At 42.0% G+C, this 9,876-nt stretch overlaps 1 pseudogene; it reads right to left on the reverse strand.

The window, feature by feature from the left end:
* Positions 1-4,826: 4,826 nt before the first annotated feature.
* On the reverse strand, positions 4,827-6,085 carry LOC119522105 (annotated as a pseudogene).
* Positions 6,086-9,876: the final 3,791 nt, after the last annotated feature.

Here is a 9,876-nt window from a genome sequence, read left to right on the forward strand (position 1 = left end):
GAAGGGTAGCCAAGCATCCTTTCATCTGCTGACAGTGTACTCTGGTGGCTTGGAGGTGTGTACCCTAGAAAAATATGTTCTTAATAGTAATCCATTCCTGTGGATGTGAACCTGTGTTGGTTTGAATCTATTATGTCCCCCACAAAAGCCATGTTCTTTGCAATCTTGTGGGGGCAGGCTTATTAGTCTTTTGATTAGGGTGGGACCTTTTGATTAGGTTGTTTCCATGGAGATGTGACCCACCCAACTGTAGGTGAGACCTTTTGATTAGATCATTTCCATGGAGGTGTGACCCCACCCATCCAGTGATTAGTTCACTGGAGTCATTTAAGAGAGCTCACAGAGAGAGGGAGCTCAGAGAAGCTGAGAGAGACATTTTGGAAGAAGCTAAGATATGTAATTCAGAGTTTGCACCCGGGAGACACTAAAAGCTGACACAGACCCAGATGCTTGGGGATGCTGGGAGATGCAGAGACAGAAGCCCAGAGATATTTTGGAGAAAGCCATTTTGAAATACAACCCAGGAGCAAAGGACAAGCAGACACCAGCCACATACCTTCCTAGCTGACAGAGATGTTCTGGAGGTCATCGGCTTTTCTTCAGTGAAAGTATCCTCTTGTTGATGCCTTAGTTTTGACACTTTTATGGCCTTAGAACTGTAAATTTGTAACCTAATAAATCCCCTTTATAAAAGCCAATCCATTCTGGTAGTTTGCATAATGACAGCTTTAGCAAACTGGAACAAAACCCATTGTAAGTAAGAACTTTTGATGAAGTTACCTCAGTTAAGGCATGGCCCAGGATGGGTCTTAATCTTATTACTGGAGTCCTTTATAAGGGAATGAAATTCAGACAGAGAGAGAGAGAGAGAGAGAGAGAGAGAGAAAGTCACAGAAGCAAGAAGGTAAAATCAATGAAACCCATAAGAGAAGGGAGAGACCAGGAGATGCCCCTTTGTGCTTTGCCGTATGACAAATTAAGGACCAAAGATTGCCTGCAGCCGGCCCCAGAATGCCACAGTCTTCGGCAAGAAAGCCTCACCTTGATGATGCCTTGATACGGATTTTTTTTTTTCCCAGCCTCAAACTGTGAGCAAATAAATTCCCACTGTTAAACCCAGCCCATTCCATGGTATTTGCTTGAGTAGCCTAAGAAACTAAAACAGATTTTGGTACCAATAGAGTAGGGTGCTGCTATTGCAAATACCAAAAATGTGGAAATGGCTTTGGAATTGGGTAACAGGTAGAGGCTGGAAGAATTGTGAGATGCTTGATAGAAAAGGCCTAGGTTTCTTTGAAGAGACTGTTGGTAGAAATACGGATACTAAAGGTGCTTCCAATGAGGACATAGAAGAAAATGATGAATGTGTCATTGGAAAGTGGAGGAAAGGTAATCCTTGTTTTAAAGTGGCAGAGAACTTGGTGAAAGGACCAAAGATTGCCCCCAGCTGGCCCAGATTGCCACAGTCTTCAGGAAGAAAGCATCACCTTGATGATGCCTTGATTTAGACTTTTCCCCAGCTTCAAACCACAAGCAAATCAATTCCTATTGTTTAATCTTAGACTCATTTCATGATATGTGCTTGGGTTGCCTAGGAAACTAAAACAGACTCTTTAACTCATCTGACCAAATCCCAACCAAATTTTCAGAAGAGCTGGTACTGCTCTTAATATCAAAAAGGCTACTGTACTAAGTAAAGTTAAGGAGATTTTAAAAAGTCATATTTTTCCTCCCCAAGATGTTTTGATGACTCTAAATTTATACATCAGGAAACATAATAAGCCTTCCCTCTATTTTTTTTACCAGACTAGGCCAATGGCAAGAATGATATAGAGATGTGGTTATCCAGGAGACTCACCTAATTTAAGGTTTCACTTATCACTATTGACTCATGCAGTTGTAATGCTACAAGGGCAATCAATAAGTATAATGTTTCAATGTCTCTACTTAATGAAAAAAATGAAAACCATGGTGACTTGTACAATAAAAAATAACTGGGTAAGCTTACTCCCTGAATGCCCTATTTGCACCAACATTGTTAATGGGAACAGAGAAGCATTAAATAAGGACTGCAGGTGTTGGTAATTAATTCATGCAATAAAGCACTGACATACCTTTTCATGGGTAATTACCATACTGAATCACCAATGAAACCTAGTAATTTTTTTAAATCTTTTAAGTTACTACCAGATGTGCAACCTTTGGAATAATTCTTCTCAGTTTCTTACCAACAAAAGCATGCTGTTTGTTTTCTTAATTTCAATTGAATTTTTTTTTTAGTTTAAAATGAAAAGAAGTTGAGTGGCAATAAAATAGTATCCATAAAAGTAAAACCACTGCTCATTTCACATTTATAAGTTAGTGTTTGTTTATCATAAAGCCTGAGCTATCAGCCTTTATTTAGACTCCTAAATACTCTATTACATGGGTTATCTGAAATTTAAACTTGAAGAGATCCCAGGAAACAAATACAGTGCTTTCCCTTGGGAAAATTGCAAGACAGGAAAAATGGCCTCTTAGTGGTACCCTACATTGATTCTTTTTGAGTTTGGGGAGCCATTTCCCTAAGTCTGGGCCTCTCTTTCCATGAACACTTACCCAACCATTGATCACCCACCTTTTCCTCTCCCATCGATTGCATTGTATTGGCCTATATCCAGTTAGGATAGAGTTATTTGACATAACAGAGATGGACTTTAATATTTTGGATAAATCCTGTACAAGTGTGTTTCCAAACTATTCATTGTAGTTTCGTGTCACAAAATCAACATCAATCATTAAACCATTGTTAGAAAGTGAAATAGAATAGAAAATACCAGAGTACATAGCATGTAGTAAGGATAAATATTTTCAAAAGACTTTGTGATAGATAGATACAGACATAGATATAGATATAGATATATAGATATAGATCAGATATAGATATAGATATACAGATATAGATATAGATAGATACAAGTATATGCTTCCTGGGCCTCCATGAATTTAATGCATTTATTCCTACTAGTTATGGACAAAAAGTTTGAAAGTCATTGATCCAGAGCAGTTTACCTCAAACCCTAGCCTGGGATGCTTATTAAAGAAGAACCCTGGGCTCCATGCCAGACCATTTAAACAGTTCAATTGAACAGTGGTTCAGTGGGATCATTACCTAATCTGAAAAACTAATCCTTGTTAAAGTGCCAATGAGGAAGTTTCTATACTCCAGAACAATTAAATCAGAGCCTTGTGGGACACAGGCATTGGTACTTTGTAAAGTTCCCCACATGATTCTAATGTGCAAACAGAATTGAGAACCACTGGACTCTGCAGTGGTCTTTGGAAACAGATACAGAGAGTTAAAAGACAAGTAAAAAAGAGAGTCATATTCACATGGGTCACTCATCTTGCACACCTCATTCCATCTGTGCCACTGGTTATCAGACTTTAGTGTGCATCAGAATCACTGGGAAGGCTTGTTAAAACACAGAATATTGGACCCAACCCTCAGAGTTTCTGATTCAGTAGGTTTAGGGTGGGGCTTAATAATTTGCATTTCTAACAAGTTCCCAGGTGTTTCAGTTTACTGAAGCTGCTGAAATGCAATAAACCAGGCATGGGTTGGCTTTTAACAATGGGGATTTATCAGCTTACAAGTTACAGTTCTCAGGCCATGAAAATGTCTAACTCAAGGCATCAACAGGATGACACCTGGCCTCTGAATACAGGCTGCTGGTGTTAGGGACACCTCTGTCACGTGGAAAGGCACATGGCCTGCACCTGCTGGTCCTTTGCTCTTGGGTTTCATTGCTTTTAGCTACTGGTTTCAGTGGCTTCTTCTCAGTTCCTCCAGGGGAGGGGGTTCTCTGTGAGCTTCTCTTGGTTTCATCTCTCTGCTTCTGTATGTGTTTTATCCTCTCATAAAGGACTCCAGTAAAAGGATTAAGCTCCACCTTGAATGGGGTAGGTCACATCTCAATTGAAATAATCTAATCAAAAGGTCCCACCTATGATACGTCTACACCCACAGGAATAGATTAAAAGAAGAAGCCCTTTTCTGGGGTACATAACAGCTTCAAACCATCACGCTGGGTGATGTTAATTCTGCCAGGCTGGGTATCACATTTTGAAAACCACTGATCTATGCAAAGGACTAGCGGTATCCAATTGAAAAGATTTTAAGACACAGTGTTTAGAAAAGATAATATATCTAATGAGTAAAGATATTCTGTTATTCTTTTTTGTTTTGTTTTGGGCTTTTTTTTTTTTTGCATTTTTATCCCATATAGGGGATTTTTAACTTGTCAATAATAGAGAATCTAGGCCAGACCTGGCCTTACAGTGTGGAAAATTGGGAAATAGCTCAGGAAATACATATGGCAGGCCAATATGAGTAATATCCCACTCATTTATCTCCAATAAAGCATGGACCTACCTCATTTTAAAAAAATGGATCCTTTTATTGTTTATTTATAGATCATGAACTATATCCCCCTCCCTACCTGCAACTGGAATTTCTTCTTGCCATGCAGAGTACTGAAACAGTGACAAAGCTAATCAGAATAAACTGCTTCAAAAAGAGAACTAGGCTAACACAAATCACTTTATTTTAGCAGGCAAAATATAAATATACACACTATAGAAAGCCACAATGGTTTAGTTACTAAGAAATTCAAATGGGATTGGGAAGAATGTAGGCAAATCCAGGGTGCAGTAAAGATGAGCTGAAATGCTGTGCAACTGTTTAAGGGTTCCTGGCACTGTGTCTCTTGGCCTCTGGCTGAATCTTGATGTGGGGGGAGATGTTAGCTAATGCCAAGTGGTGAAGCAGAAAGCACTAAGTTGACTTAGGGGCTGTACACAGAACCAAAAGGCAGGAAAGCACTAATAATGTTGAAAGCATCCACTCCAGGAAGGTCTTTACCTTCCAGCAACTCTAGATTGGCACAATCCCCAGTGTTGACATGGCTTTATCTTTGTGTTCCATATGGCACAACATGTGGCAGTGTCTCCACCACCTATGATGGTGATGCTGCCCATGAAAGTGGCTTTCACCACCTCATCTGTGAGGGCAAAATCTTCCCATTCAGCTACTCACACAAGTCCATTGCACATAATCTGCTTAGCCTTTGTGACAGCCTCAGCATATTTCTTGCTGCTCTCAGGACCATAGTCCAAGCCCACTGAACCAGCAGGTGTGCCAGAGACCGCAGTCACTTGGCCAGTCATGGCATTCTCATTCTCAGCAGTGACCAAGTCAACAGGTAAGGTAATCTTCACACCATTATTCTCAGCATTGATATTAAGTCTTTGAAAATCTTGACTCCCTCTTCATCAAATAGAGAAGTGCCAATCTCCATGTTGTTGAGCACCTTGAGGAAGGTAAAAGCCATTCCACCACCAATCATCATCTCATTGACTTTGTCCAGCATATTATTGACAAGCTGAATCTTGTCTGCAACTTTAGCTCTACCAAGGATGGCTAAGAAGGGTTGCTCTGGACTCTCCAAGGCCTTGGCAAATTAATTCAGTTTCTTCTTCAAGAAACCACCAGCTTCCTATGGCAGATTCACTCCCACCATGGAGTTGTGGCCCCAATGTGCAGTGCCCAAAGCATCGTTGACATAGACATCCCCTAGCTTGGAAAGTGAAGCCCTGAAGGCTCCTATTTTAGCTGGTTCCACTTTAACCTGGTTGCCAGAAGTATCTTTTCCCTTCCCTTCTTCCTCCACATGAAAGCAGAGATTTTCGGCAGGAACACAGAACCAGCAGCTGGATCAGCACAGGCTTTCTCCACTTCTGGGCCCACGCAGTCCTTCAAGAACTGAACATCCTTGCCCAGCAGAGATCTGAGTTCTACAGCAACTGGCCCCAAGAAGTACTTGTCAGGCATGAGGACACCATCACGCCAGCCCAGGTGGCTCATGAGAACAACTGACTTGGCCTTGTTGTCCAAGCAGAATTTGATGCTTGGGACAGCAGCTTTGATCCTCTGGTTGTTTGTTATCTGGTTGTTCTTCACTGGAACATTGAAGTCCACTGTCATGACAACTGACTTCCCCTTCATGTCCAGTTTGTCCAGGGTTAGTTTGTTGGAAAGAGACATCTTGACAATACAGCAGGGGTAAGAGGCTCAGAGCTAAGATGGCAATGAGAGTGTCCATTATGCGTTCACGATGTGTTCAGAGTTGGATGTACCTACTTTTACTTATCAATGTATCCCTGGGGCCTAGAAAGGTGCTAGGCATATGATAGATGATCAGGAAATGAATGAATGAATGCATGATTAAGGTCGGTTTTGGGGGAAAGACTGTGGGATAATAATCAGAATTCAAGAATCTGGGCATTAGACACAGGCTGTGAAAAAGATAGTGGTGTCTTTAAGAGTGTCCTTAATGGATGTTCCCAGAGCAGGGTTTGAGTCTGTTCCGGTCTACTGACAATAGGGGTGTGCCTGGATTAGCCATGCCCACTCTGGTGCCTGGGCCTGTCCTTATCACCTGGTCTGTTTGGCCTTGTATTTGCTCACTAGCTTTGATTCACACCCGCTCCTATTTGGATTTGCCCTCTGCTGTAGAGCAGATTTTATATTCAGTAGGAACTACCTTATCACAACTTCTGCTTCTTGGAGTCTGCTTTGGCTTCTAATGTCATTCACCCTGGCTTCTGATATTGGTAAGCTCTTGTTTTAATCTTTCTTCATAGTGTCTTTGTCCTACCACTGAGAAGAATGTCAAGGTCAGGATACATAACAGGTGGTGTGGACAGCAAATAAAGTTCCCACCAACAAGAAGACCATCATTTCAGGCCAAAGTTCTGCTCACTAGAACATTTTTAATGAACTTTATACTAGGACAGAAGTGGATTCACCTCTGAAAGGAAAGCTGAGAGAGAAAATATCAAAACTTTCAAAATATTCTTAGATATCCTTATTTTTTGTGTGACCAATGCCCATTTTTATTGAGATATAATTCACATAGCATAAATTTCGCCACATTAAAGTGTCAGTGATTTTTAGTATATTCACAAGGTTGTATAACCATCACCACTATCTAACTGGAGAACATTTTCATCACCCCAGAAAGAAATCAGTTAAATATTAGTGGAAACTCCCTATTATCCGCTCTCCTGAGACCCTGGCAAATTATATTCTGCTTTTTGACTCTATGGATCTGCCTATTCTGGATATTTCATATTAAGTGTAATCACACAATATATGGCCTTTGTATCTGGCTTCTTTCAGCAAGCATAATGTTTTCAAGGTTCATCCATGTTGTAGTGTGTATAAGTACTTCTTTCTTTTTTATGGCTGAATAATATTCCACCGTATATGTTTTGGTTTGCTAAAGCTGCCAAAATGCAATATACCAGAAATGGTTTGACTTTTACAATGAGGATTTATTAACTTACAATTTACAGTTCTTAGGCTATGAAAATGTTCAACTCAAGGCATCAGTAGGATGATACCTGGACTCTGAGGAAAGGCTGTTGGCATCTGGGACGCCTCTGTCACATGGGAAGGCACATGGCTGGTGTCTGCTGGCCCTTTGCTCCCAGGTTTCATTGCTTTCAGCTTCTGACTTTTGTGGCTTCCTCTCTGAGCTTCTGTGGGTCCTCTCTTAGTTTCTCTGGGACTTCTCTCTATGAGTTTCTCTTAATTTCATCTCTCAGCTTCTCTGGGGCTTCTCTGACCTCTCTGGACTGTTTCTGTGTGTCCTTTATCATCTTATAAAGGACTTCCATATGGAAATTAAGACCCACACTGAAAGAAAGAGGTGGGTCACATATCAATTGAAGTAACCAAATCAAAAGGTCCCACCTACAATAGGTTTGCCCCCACAGGAATGGATTAAAAGAACATGGCCTTTTCTGGGGTGCATAACATCTCGAAAACACCACAGTATGGAAATAACACACTTTGTTTATCCATTCATCAGTTGATGGGCATTTGGATTGTTTCCAAGTTTTGGCTATTATGAATATTTGATGAATCCAGTAATTTGATGATGACCAATTTAACTATATTTTTCTTTGGTTGGTGTGTTTTTGGTTTCATATCTAAGAAACAATTGCCAGAGAAACTAAGATGGCGGCTGGGTGAGACAGGGCAAAAAACACCTCCGTGAAAAACAGTAGATAAAAACCAGAAAGTGACCCAGAATACCAGTTACAGCAATGCGCCAGCTGGACAAGTTCTGCTAGTATCACGGGGGCCATATACTTGGTGAAACTGGGAGTCTGCATTCTGAAACGAGTGAGTAAGCTGGCTGGAAGACCCGCAGCCATGCGGCGTTGTGGGGAAGTCAGGGCTTGGCATTTGGAGACCGACTGGCTCGTTAAAAAAAAAAAAAAAGGGGAAACCCAGGAGCGGCTACAGTTGCGATAGTGGGAACCACGCAGTAAAACACAGCAAGAGGGGGCTGGGCTGGCCTCTCGGTGTCTGGCCTGGAGGATAGTCCACTACAGATACCCTCGGGGCCGGGGGAACAGAGGGGATAGCCGGAAGCTGAAAGAAACCCCGTGGCTCGCAGCTGGCTCCCTGGAGGGCTGGATAAACTCCTGCCCGGGGCCATGCCCACAGCCCAGAGCCCCGCCAGTTGTCCCGGAGCTGGGAAGGAGGAACTGTGCGAGGAGGAGGGGGTTGAGACGCCCTGTTTGGCCATTTGTGCTTCAGGCTGAGAGCTCGCCGCTGCACAGCCCGGTGGCCCGGGGCTTCCCTTGAGGGACGGCGTGCACTTGTGACGTAGCACGGCATTCCCTCGGCAGAGGACCTGGAGGATCGCGGCTGGGCGGGGGGGACCTGCTCGGAGAACCCAGGGTTGCTATGCCAAGTCTGGTGGTTTGTGGATCAGCGAGAGAGAGGGTCTGGGGCTGAACTGAAATGAAGGCTGACTCTTGCAGCGGCCTTGAATCTCTGGGAACCTGAGGGATTTGAATATTAAAGCTGCCCTTCCTCCCTGGCCACCCATACACACGCCCCACATTCAGGGCAGACGGCTCCAGCAACACATCCAAACTGAGTTCTCCAACTGAACCCAAAAGAACCACTTCCCCACACACCGCGGGGACAAGATGGAGAACTGACTTGAGGGGTATAGGTGACTCACAGACGCCATCTGCTGGTTAGTTAGAGAAAGTGTACGTCACCAAACTGTGTCTCTGAAAAATTAGATAGGTTTTTTTTTTACACCTTGAAAGAACCCTATCAAGCAAAACAAATGCCAAGACGCCAAAAACAACAGAAAATCTTAATGCATATGATAAAACCAGACGATATGGAGAATCCAACTCCAAACACACAAATCAAGATATCGGAAGAGACTCAGTACTTGGCAGAATTAATCAAAGAACTACAATCGAGGAATGAAAACATGGCAAAGGATTTAAAGGACATCAAGAAGACCATGGCCCAGGATATAAGCAACATAAAGAAGACCCTAGAAGAGCATAAAGAAGACATTGCAAGGCTAAATAAAAAAACTAGAAGATCTTATGGAAATAAAAGAAAATGTTGGCCAAATTAAAGACTCTGGATATTCATAATACAAGATTAGAGGAAGTTGAACAATGTCTCAGTGTCCTAGAAGTCCACAGAACAGAAAATGAAAGAACAAAAGAAAGAATGGAGAAAAAAATCGAAAAAATCGAAATGGATCTCAGGGATACGATAGATAAAATCAAACGTCCAAACTTAAGACTCATTGGTGTCCCAGAAGGGGAAGAGAAGGGTAAAGGTCTAGAAAGAGTATTCAAAGAAATTATTGGGGAAAACCTCCCCAACCTTCTACACAATATAAATACACAAAGCATAAATGCCCAGTGAACTCCAAATAGAATAAATCCAAATAAACACACTCCGAGACATATTCTGATCAGACTCTCAAATATTGAAGAGAA

The sequence above is a fragment of the Choloepus didactylus genome, chromosome X (genome assembly GCF_015220235.1).
Source record: "Choloepus didactylus isolate mChoDid1 chromosome X, mChoDid1.pri, whole genome shotgun sequence".
NCBI classification, from domain to species: domain Eukaryota; kingdom Metazoa; phylum Chordata; class Mammalia; order Pilosa; family Megalonychidae; genus Choloepus; species Choloepus didactylus.